General features: G+C 31.0%; 1 pseudogene; it reads left to right on the forward strand.

The window, feature by feature from the left end:
• Nucleotides 1–987: 987 nt before the first annotated feature.
• On the forward strand, nucleotides 988–4,282 carry LOC119079796 (annotated as a pseudogene).
• Nucleotides 4,283–11,400: the final 7,118 nt, after the last annotated feature.

The raw sequence follows: 11,400 nt of genomic DNA on the forward strand, positions 1-11,400 counted from the left end.
CCTTCTATAAATTAACGATGTGCATGTATGGTGCTGTACCATTAAATGAATAGCAAGCAAGGTAAATATGTAATATGGCAGGAGTTCGAATTTTCCCGGATTTTCAGTTTTTATGCACCATTATTTATGTCGTATTTGTTGCTACGGCAAAAGTTGAATATGTCCTAATGTTTCCTTCCAAACACATTTATAACACTGGCAAAAATAAATTCTTGAATGACTTTCTTCAGAATTAAATGCTTACAATGAATCAAATGGGATGATTTCCGAAAATTTGAATAAAAAAAACATGATTTACTATTGCGGATTTTCTTTATATTTAAGAGATACCATATTATATGGAGCTATACGTCTCTAGGCCCTCTAGCTGTATTGCGGAAAATTCTTATGTATTCTTATATATATGACATGATAACGTTCATATTTCCATTTCAAAGCGTAATAAGATATGATGAGGAGATTTTTCATCGCAACGAAACGTCTTCAACCCAATACAGAACAAGCGTATACCTATCATGTTAGACAAGGTGTGTTACGTAAGCGCAAAACAAGTGAACTTGACCCAAATTAATTTGATTTACAATTTTTTCCGTGTACGTGACCGGCATGTTGTTCAGAAGATGAACAACTCGGTACACTAATTAAATCATTATCTACCGATAAAACATCTACCAATAAACAAATAGAAAATCTATCATTTCGACCTTACTACCGAAAAGGGTAGTTGGAAAATATTCTCTTTTTGCTCTGATGTGCATTTTATCCTAGACAGAAACGGGCTTCAAAACAAGTACCATTAATTTGACGATTTTATATAAATATCGATTTACGTCGCAGAGTTACGCGAAAACTGTTTGTCCCAGACTGATACAAATTTTTTAACTTTTCAATATTTTACATCTCCAGCACGTACTTGAGATTATAATAATTTTGAATTGAACAACCATTAAAAGGATGAATTTTATTTTATTTTCACTCGCAGACTAAACCTTAGTATGACTGAATTGAAATGGCATAACGGAGTAGTACCTCAATCGATCTGTAGCGGTCCATGTCCAGCTGGTCATGTGAAGAATCATCAGGTTGGTTACACTTGAAATCGAAATAATGAATTTCTTACGACTTTCTACGTTTATATCCACAGATTCAGGATCCAATGTTGCTGGTCGTGTTTGCAGATGTCGGGAAGATTCATACGTAGATAACGACACATGTATAACATGTCCACCCGGCTGGGCACCAAATGAAAATAAGACCGAATGTGACAAGTTAACGCCACAAGTTATCGATTGGAAGAGTCCATGGGCATTGGTGCCATTAATATTTGCCGCTATCGGTATCGGTTGTACAGTGTTTACTGTATGCGTTTTTATTAAGTGAGATCAACTCGGTTTTTCCATTTTATAATGTGCAGTCAATTTTGACCCAATTGTTTGCTTTTAGGTTTAACAAGACACCGGTGATCATGGCATCCGGAAGAGAACTGTGTTATGTATTACTGCTAGGTATTTTGTCCAGTTACGGAATGACTTTCTTGATATTATCCGAACCCACTGTAAGACGATGTGCTGCGGTTCGAGTTGGTCTTGGACTGTGTCTGAGTCTGTGCTACAGTGCTATTTTCATTAAAACGAATCGAATCTCGAGAATATTTAACCGTGGTGTGAAGACTGTACATAGACCGACATATACATCACCTTTATCGCAGGTTGCCATCTGCTTAGGTAATGTCTAAGAAAATTTATTAAATGGGTGGAAAACTATAATAAAACCATATGGTTAATGGCAGGTATCGCATTAGTGAACGTAGTTGGCACAATTGTTTGGTTAATTTATGAGGAACCAGATGTGCGGGAAGTATACCCATCACCATTGACAGCCGTTTTATCGTGCAAAGTGTCTGAGATATCTTTGGTGTTATCTTTAATGTTTAACATGTTATTGATCTTGCTATGCACGTTGTATGCATTTAAAACAAGGAAAATTCCAGAAAATTATAATGAAGCAAAGTATATTGCATTTACCATGTACAGCACCTGTATCGTTTGGCTGGCATTTCTGCCGATTTATTTCAGTACCAAAAATGATTACAGGAGTAAGTACTTCATTTGGAAATGCCTTAATATATTCACCGCTAAATTGGTAACTATTGGATTACTTGAACAGATTCAAATGTCTTGTCTGTGTACGTGTTTAATGATAAGTGCATCGGTGCCACTAGGATGTCTATTTGTGCCGAAAGTTTATTTGGTACTGTTTCAGCCATACAAGAATGTACGACAGACGAATGGGAAAAAGGTGAGTATAACGACTAAGTTTTGAAACAACATTTTTTTAAGTAAATTTTTGTTTTAATCAATTTATATACCCGCACGAAACTAACGCTACTTACGAAATAAAATTCTCTGATTTTTTTTATTATTTGAATTAGCATAACTTTGGCAAATTATTTTTACGTTTGCATTTTTACCTAAAAAAAGACAATCTAGTAGTTATGGGTGACGAGATTTCTGAATTTAAATCAATTTAACAAATTTTGGCCAATTTATTGAAACATTTTTTTTGGTCGTGTTTTCGTCACGCTAAGCTCAGAATAAATTATTTTCCACAATTCGTTGTGTTTTTATCTCTATACAAACAATTGTTTCACATTTTGTATGCATAACATTCATGGTACAGTAATTTAGCTAAGCTTTTTTCTTCCTTATAAAATGTCGTACAGTCGAACATAAACACGTAAAACACTTAGGACATTGCACGATGTATACGATTTTAAAATTAAACTAACTGAACTGTAAAATAATGTAATCGACTTCCAATTTTCCATCATTAAGTCCTTGTGGGCTTTCGTGCGGGTAGCCCATTTATTTGTCGTCACATTCCTTTCAATGGTATACTCCTAGTTAATGCACACATTTTGTTAATTCTTCTACAGGCCTTGAGCTCTTGAGTTTCTAAAGTTTCTTCTCAAGATGTCTAAAAACCATGGTTATATACCGAACATCGTGGCAACTAACTAGTAATTTCTTTTTCATTCAAATGGTAAATACTTGTCAGTTTATAGTAGTGAAATGTCTTATGTAATTAGAGTTATAATTGAGAGGAAAATGGTATCTTGGTGTAGATGTAAAGTTTGTCGTTTAAGTGTAAAATGAAATCCATAAATTGAACTGTCGACAATGAACCAGTTGTTGATTTTTGTTATATTGATTCGCTGTTCATTTATGTAAAATAGGTACACCACCAAACCAACAGTATATTACTAAGCATGTAATATCCTTCCCTTTGCACTTGTAAATTTCAGATCAGGTAGTCATACATACAGGAAGTCTATCATTGTCGCATAAACGGTATTTCATTTTTTTTGTAAGTCATCGCCTTTCATAGCGTCTCCAAATGATACTTCTGAATTCTGATACGCATACTTTAGAGGCTCAACATATTGTTGAATTTGTTGAATTGATTCTGAATGGAAAAGGTGGTCACGTAATCAGAGCATTCTGAATTTATTTAAAGGTGTGTCATTCGTTATGGGTGTTAAAGACCCAGGTTATTCGGAATGTTTTCATTGATTAAACATCTAAACTTGTAGGACTCAACTCTATAGCAGGTATTGAATAAATTTAAAAAAATTGGAAATTTTACGGCAGGTCACTCAAAGAATCTCAAATTTACATTTTAATTACTAAAAGATAAATATTCTATAAAAATCACATTATTGTAGAGCAAACCAAGTTTATGTTAAAAATTTCTTACTTTTTATTTAATCTTTAGTTTTCCACAAGTTCCCCGCTTGCCATTGTAAAATTGTGTCCAGAAATATCATAAGTTCAAAAATCGGTCGAATAGCAATTTAAAAATTCGTTTCAAATCCCATACTTGCTTTGACACAATTCGATGATTAAATTTCTTATTTTGCTTCAACGAAACACCAAAAAATAATAGAAAAATGATTTTGTGGTTAAAAATTCTATTTTCACTCCAAATCAAGGTGGGTGATGCGAAAGGTGGCAAATACAGCATGCAACATTCCGTAACGAAAGTTCAGGTCGATCAATCAACAACGACAGTGTCGCGTACGAGTCCTAGATTCGATCAGCAAACAAACGACGAAATTGATGTGTATGTACTGGATCCGAGCTTGGAGCTGAAGAACTTACAATGAGCGGTGAACATTTAACTAAAATACATATATTTACGAAAATATCTTTCTCTTCTCTATGATGATAATAACTTACATACGTGTCTCAATGAAGGTTCTTTTCCAATATTTTTGAGGAATAAAAAAAAAAAAACAGTCACTTCGACACGATGTTCATGTGTGGCTAGCAGATTAAACATTGGGTGTGTATAAACATCACCGTGAAAAGTTGATGTTAGCGAAATATAGGTTATTTCACTCGTTGTTTTCATTGTGTATTTATTTAATTAACACCCACTACATTTTCCGAAAATCTGTCTCGTGTTAGTAGATTTGCATTATCGATTTAATTGGTAGCAACACATGTATTTTAATATGACCTTTCGAACAGATGTAAAACGTGTGTTCACATAAATTAGATACATTGGTTGTCTCTGTGTCTAATGAATGGTATCACAATGAATTGAAATGGTTGTAATTTATCATGTAACACGGTAATTCGAGGAATTCTCTCGTTTACGATATAAATGTCATTTTACAATATTAATAATCTGCAAACGGATTATTTCTTAATTTTCAATTTGCTCATTCCGCAAATGATGTCTTCGGGAGAAATTTATTTTTCAAAGAATTTCACGCCGAATGAGCGATATTGCTTTCACGTCGTTAAAATCGTAAAGCTTCGGAACAAAAAAATTTAGTAATTTGTCATGGGAAGAAGATGGAAAAACGAACAGAAATGAATACCGAAAAATATTTCCAATTGAAGCCTGTACTTTGATTCCGTTCATATTTGGTTGTAGAACCTGAATGGAAGGCAGATATAGATATGGATAGATTGTTAACGAGAAATCAACGTATTATGTTCAAATTTATCCACATTTCATTTTTGTTTTTAGTTATCTATTGTAGAAAGAATTTCAAATCAAATTGTGGCGAGGATTTTTCAATCTAATTGCGCCATTATTCTCCATGTACATACACGACTAGACATTGAATTTATTGTTACATTTATAGATTTTATACAGAAATCCATTTTTGTAAAAGAAAGGAATTTAATTAATTAATTTATGAAAATAGAATAAAGATATTGATTGTTGCTTATTATGTATAACGGATAGATGCTCAATAACGTAGAAAAATGGACGGAATAATAACAATACAATCAAGCTAATGAATTAGGCAGCATTGTTGCTCAAATAGTATATTTAAAAGCAAATTGTGTTAAACACGAGGTTCAATATGTTACCTACGAGACAGTATTAATCAAAAAAAAACATTTAATATAAAAATGAATAAAATAAAATTTTAATTTTAATTAAATGTTAAATTGTAAATGTAAAAACTGATGGACGTGTCGGGTTGCTGAATTAAAATACGAAACATAAAGTCATTTTCACAATGGAGCTGTGGTAACTCGGAATACAATTTTGGTGCCGGATTTTTAGAATTCAAATGGTTTTAGAAAGGACTTTTTGGAAATATTAAGAGTGTATGTTTTCTGTGCGGGCTGTTAAAGTTTAGTAATCGTTCTCACAACAAATTATGATTTCTAGAATGGAATGAGTCAGTAGTCGTCCTAGTCGTAGAAAGGAATCCTCAATAATTATAACTCTGATATACGAGCTGTTTCAGGCAAATATTACTTGACCACTTTGATTACAACAAAATGGGTTGAAATAGTGAAGAAATTAGCGTGTTATACCTAGTATTTGATACAAAATCTTTTACTTCATTCGTTTTAACATTTATTTCTATTAGTATAAGACAACACTAGCCGGAGATATTTTTCCATATTATTTCTGTTTTTAACAATTTTCATTAAAAAGCTAAAAACCTAAAAGTTGTATTTTGAAAATTCACCTTTAGCACAAAACAATTAATTAGCAATAACTGAAGAACAAATTCTACTTTCTTATAGTCCTTGAATTCTATAATTCGACTAAAAATTAAATTTTTACTGAATTGCCGCAGTTTCCTCTGTATCGCTAAATAACCAATAACCACAAAACATTTAAATATATTTGAAATAAATACTTTTTGAACAATTTTTCACTTGACAAAAGCAGTAAAATCAATTTTCTTTTATTAATGAATGGACAATAACTTTACCTAAAATGCATTATAATGTACAAATAAGTTCTCAGAATTATATCTTATCTTATGAATATCCTGTTATTAGTTTCTCTTTATATCAAAGTTGATTTCAATTGCAAATACATCATGAAGTTTATGATTTTTTCATTGAATCCGTCCATAGTCACAGAGAACATAATGACGATGCAAAATGAGAATTCTGTTCATTAAATCCATTATCTATTCCTGTTACCTATTGAGTTAGACTAGAAAAATAAAAAAATGTATTCAAAAAAATCGCTATTCGGTTTTAAGTTCAGTAAAGGCTTTAAAGCTTTAAGCGGTACTTTTTACGAAGATGTAACTCGTAAATAAGACAAAATCGAACGGTACGGGTTTCTCACGAAAGTCATCCGTCAAAGTGAAGATAAAGTTTGGTAAATTAATTTAGCCTAAAATCCTCTCTTTATGGAGTTATGTAATGTTTTAAAGAGTAGGAGTATACGGCTTTTATGGCTGTCTTGTTTAAAGCAAATTCTGGATCACATTTCTACCCACAAAATATAGCGATAATAGGGACATTACGATCTCTCGTATCGTCGACGTAAAAGTTTTGATTTAGACTCTCCACTTTGGACTTTGCATGTAAGTAATCACTTTGTATGGAAAAGTTATTAATAATTTCGCAGTTTTTTGTCCATTAATAATACCATTAGTGATAATCGCAATCTCTCTATTGAACTGCCTACAGTATGCATAAAATTTAAAACACAAAATAAAAACAAAGGATTCGAGCACATTATTTTGATGATTTTCTATAAAATCGTTTAATTTACCGCACTTTCTAAAAAATTGAAAAAAAGAACTTAACTCATTTATCAGTCTTAGTCGTAATGCGAAAAGCAAAATTGTTCAAAAAAGGAAGAAAACTTTGTACTTACAAGAAAAAAAAAACGTGTATTTATGTCTATTTACCACTACAGGTATTAACATCAACCCTCCGATATTAAAACGTAAATTAATACAGTTATAGAACCTATGAATTATTATCGTTAGCGTTCAGATTAATAGGAATTAAAATGAAAAATTATTCTTTTTGTACATAAATCCATGAAATAAAAACCATGTGCATTGCCACAAATGAATTGAAGATTTAATTGTATATTAGAATATCACTATATTCAATCAATGAAGATATTATAAATAGAAAATATAGAAAATATAGAAAAATTAAAATTGGTGTCAATTAGTCAATCGTGTACTATAAAGAAGAAGAAAGAAAAAACTCAATGAATAAAAATGTTTAAAATTCTTCGATAAATGTTAGTTCAGAAACAATTAAATAAAAACTTTTGTGCCAAAGAAAAAATATTATTAAATTGATGACAGCAATCATTTCTCTGTAAAGTCATTAAATATCATTAGAAATATTTTTAAATAAAAATATCCATTTATACTAAAAACTTAACAAAAAATTAAAGTAAAACTTAACAACAAAACTCCTCCAAATTCGTTGACTACTTATTATTATACTATAAAATTACAATAATCGATAATGTGGTGGTGCACGTACCACAAACATTATACCAATTTAAGGACAACTAAAATATTCAATAAAAAATAAAAAATAGAAAATTTAAATGAAAATTATAATAAACGGTAATGGTAAGAGAGACACTGATCTTCTTGATTTTGCTAAATCGTTCAACATTTTTGGATGTTAATCGATTGTAAGTTTGTAAGAAATGAAGCCGAAAAAAGTCATTTTTTTTAAAATTGCAAGTGTGTGTCGAGAATAGATTGAACAAATAGACTGTGTGGGCTAAAAACTTTTTTTTTTCATATAATTTTCGTTCACGCATATCTTTAGAACATGCAGTTAGCGACAAAAAAGAGTCTCATCTCTTTGCTTACAATCCCAATATTTTTCATACAAAAACCCTTTTTAAAGAAAAAATATTAATATGAACTTCCAAAATCGACCCATTGTGGGTCGATATGCTTTGAAGCAGTTAATGAATTGTGGAACTTATAATGTTGAAAAAAAAACGAAATTTTGAACTAGTTTCATGTTCATTGATGATTGTTTTTGTCCGATGGTTCCAATAGAGTTTTCAATATTTAATGGCGCTTTGTTCAAACTGCCCAGTAAATGCAGACTGGATAGAAGTAAATATACTTACATGTTCGGGTACACCAATTTTCTACAAATTTTTTAGTCGTAGACGAAACCGGTTACAAAAGTTCGCTTATTATAAAAGAATTGAAAATCAGGAGAATTTTTTTTAGTCAGGCTTGTATTGCCAAATATTCTGAAAATATGCCCCGGTAACACTGGCAACGAACGTTTAATGTGGTTTTTCGTTTCCAATATATTCTTCTAGCTTTTATGAACCAGATCGAAGAAAATCAAAAAAAGCTATCACTGAGTTTGCAAGTAAGTTTGCAATAAACTCAAAAACAATCTCAAAAATTCGACCCTGGCGAACTTTGGAGGCACTACTAAGTGACTAATCGAACCTTTTTAATTTTTTTTGTTCGATCTGATATATCAAAGCTAGGAGAATTCATTAGAGCAAAAAAAAACATGAAACGTCTTGCCCTATGCTACCGGTGGCACAAGAATGGTGAAGACACAGAAACAATTAGGAATTTTACAATTTTATAAATTATATGATGCTAAAGTCGAAATACTTTCCATTAATTTATGTGTTTTGTCCAGGTTTCAAATCCCGTTATGGGAATGTCAGTTTTTATAAATCTCATTTTTGTATATAAGCTCTTTGCACGTGAGTTGTGTTCAGATACCATCAGAGTCACAGTGTCAAAGCCTTGTTCTTTCGCAGCAGCTTCGATTTTTGTCAGCAAATTCGAACCAACGCCTTTACTCCAATGTTCAACGTTCACGAAAACGGTCTTTATATGTATGGTCTTTTCATCAACTTTACGAGTTCGCAGGAGCCCAATTGGCTTGTCTTCGGAAAACGCAACAACCGACATGAACTCGCTACCTTGTGTCACCAGATCATTATTTCGGTTTAAAACATTGTTCAATTCAGTGCAAGATTCAATTATCTCATATGTAAAATTCATGTTACCTTTTAAAAGAGAAATGGTTGAAAAATCTGAGCGAAGATAATCATCACTAAAATTAATTTTGGGAATGGACTGGACGCAAACCAGACAATATGTGAATCTTACTAAGCGTCGGAAAGGGGGCCCTGTTCTGCCAATAGCAGATATACCAGAGGACCGAAGTCTTGTCAGTCACATCTTTAAGTATTCGAGGTGTAAGCTTATGTTTGAGTAAAATAAAATTTCTATAATGATTTTAAATTTTCGTGGAATAAGTGCACTTCTGTACCCGGTATCGTCCACGACTGAAAAAATGTGGAAAATTGACACTAAAACAAAGTAACGACAGTGTTTTTGGTTGTCGTTAATTTGATCTATTATCATTAAACTTTCAAAACTTCAACGGAGTTTGATTCGAAAAGTTTAAATTATAAATTCAAAATCGCATTTTCAGCTTTTCAGATCAATTGAAAAAAACAGAAAGTTAAAATAGAGGGGAAAATGTGAAATCAATGTCATTGGCACACAAATTTTCATAGTCATTTTAAAAACTGAATAAAAATGCTCCACAAGTTCCTATAAAATAAAACTGAAGTTAATGCTTACAACAATTATACTAAATAAAAAGAAAATAACGAAAAATTATTGCAGCGCTAATTTTTTTTTAAATGGTTTTTAGCAAATAATTTTTGACATATCAATTTTCTTACGTTGTTAATAAGGTATGTACAATTTAAGTATATTGCCAGATAAATTTAAGCAAAACATAAAATTAAAATTAAATGAAAAACATAATAAACAAGAACCATAGATAAAATTGATATACGTGCTCTTAGTCATATAATCTGATAACAAAAAGGTAAATAGCAGAAAAGGACACTAAAATATATAGAAAATTTAAAATATAAAATGAAACAAAATATTATAAAATTACTGTTTAGATCGATGATTGTAGTTAAAAACAAGTAAAATTTATCCAAAGAAACTCAATATTGTTTAGAGTATAGACTTGCAGCACAAAGTGAAATAAGTATGCTGAACGATGGAAAGATGTTAGATCACATTGAATGAAGATAAATAAAATCTATAAATTTTATTCTAAGCTTGGCTGTAGTTTTAATTTATTTATTTATTTATTATTTATTTACAATTGTCTTCCACCTGTGCTGATATTTACGACCTTTAATTAAAAGACCATTTTGAGTTAGTAAAACACTCCACAGGAAAAGAAACGTTTTGACCGTTACGAAGTAAAACCGCTGTCACTTTTACAAATGGAAGTCAACTGGCAACGACGGCCAAATAAACGATACGATCTGGCTTGCGTTATACAACCGAATGTAAGTTTGGAATAAGTAAAAATCTCGATTAAAACACGTCACACAATATAAGTAACACCATTGTCGTTTGTGAAAGATTGAAAACTGATCAAACAGATTTTAGCATTTTCAATAAGAAATCACGTTTAGGTCCAAAATTAGTTTTTAACTCAATTTTATTTCAATATTTATTACTTACATCAATAATAACAAATAATATTACATCAACCGAACAAATGATGGAAATAGCGCTGCCTGTGTGAGATTTGTCGATCCGAGCCGAAGCAGAGAAAAATCACACAAGAAAAGCCATTTTCATCATTTGATGCATTGAAATGTGACATATTTTACTAAACAAACTAGATTTAAAGTGTAGTCACTGCGATTAATTGACCATATATCCGTCATAAAATGAATAAAATAAATTATTTTATTGAACAGTAACGTTATAGATAATGTCCGATTCCATTAGGTTTCTTTTAAAAAATTGTTAGAGCTTTGACATGCTATGCAATTTTTTGTGTAGGTAAATTATTAAGAAGAAACCAAAGTACATATGGAATGAACTAAGTCATATTTTAATATTTCATATATAATCTTACTTCAATTAAATTACGCTCATAAAAGTTTTTAAAGAATCCAAACTTTAAATGAATTTTTTAAATTTTTGTTTTGCTGCGAGGCGCTGCAACCACTTACTCATACTCATATCACATCCTCATTTTTCATGAAAATTTTCCATTTTAGTGTTATAGATGTTTCTGCGTATAAGAGAAAATAAGAAAATTA

Source organism: Bradysia coprophila, unplaced genomic scaffold, assembly GCF_014529535.1.
Source record: "Bradysia coprophila strain Holo2 unplaced genomic scaffold, BU_Bcop_v1 contig_335, whole genome shotgun sequence".
Classification (NCBI taxonomy): Eukaryota; Metazoa; Arthropoda; class Insecta; order Diptera; family Sciaridae; genus Bradysia; species Bradysia coprophila.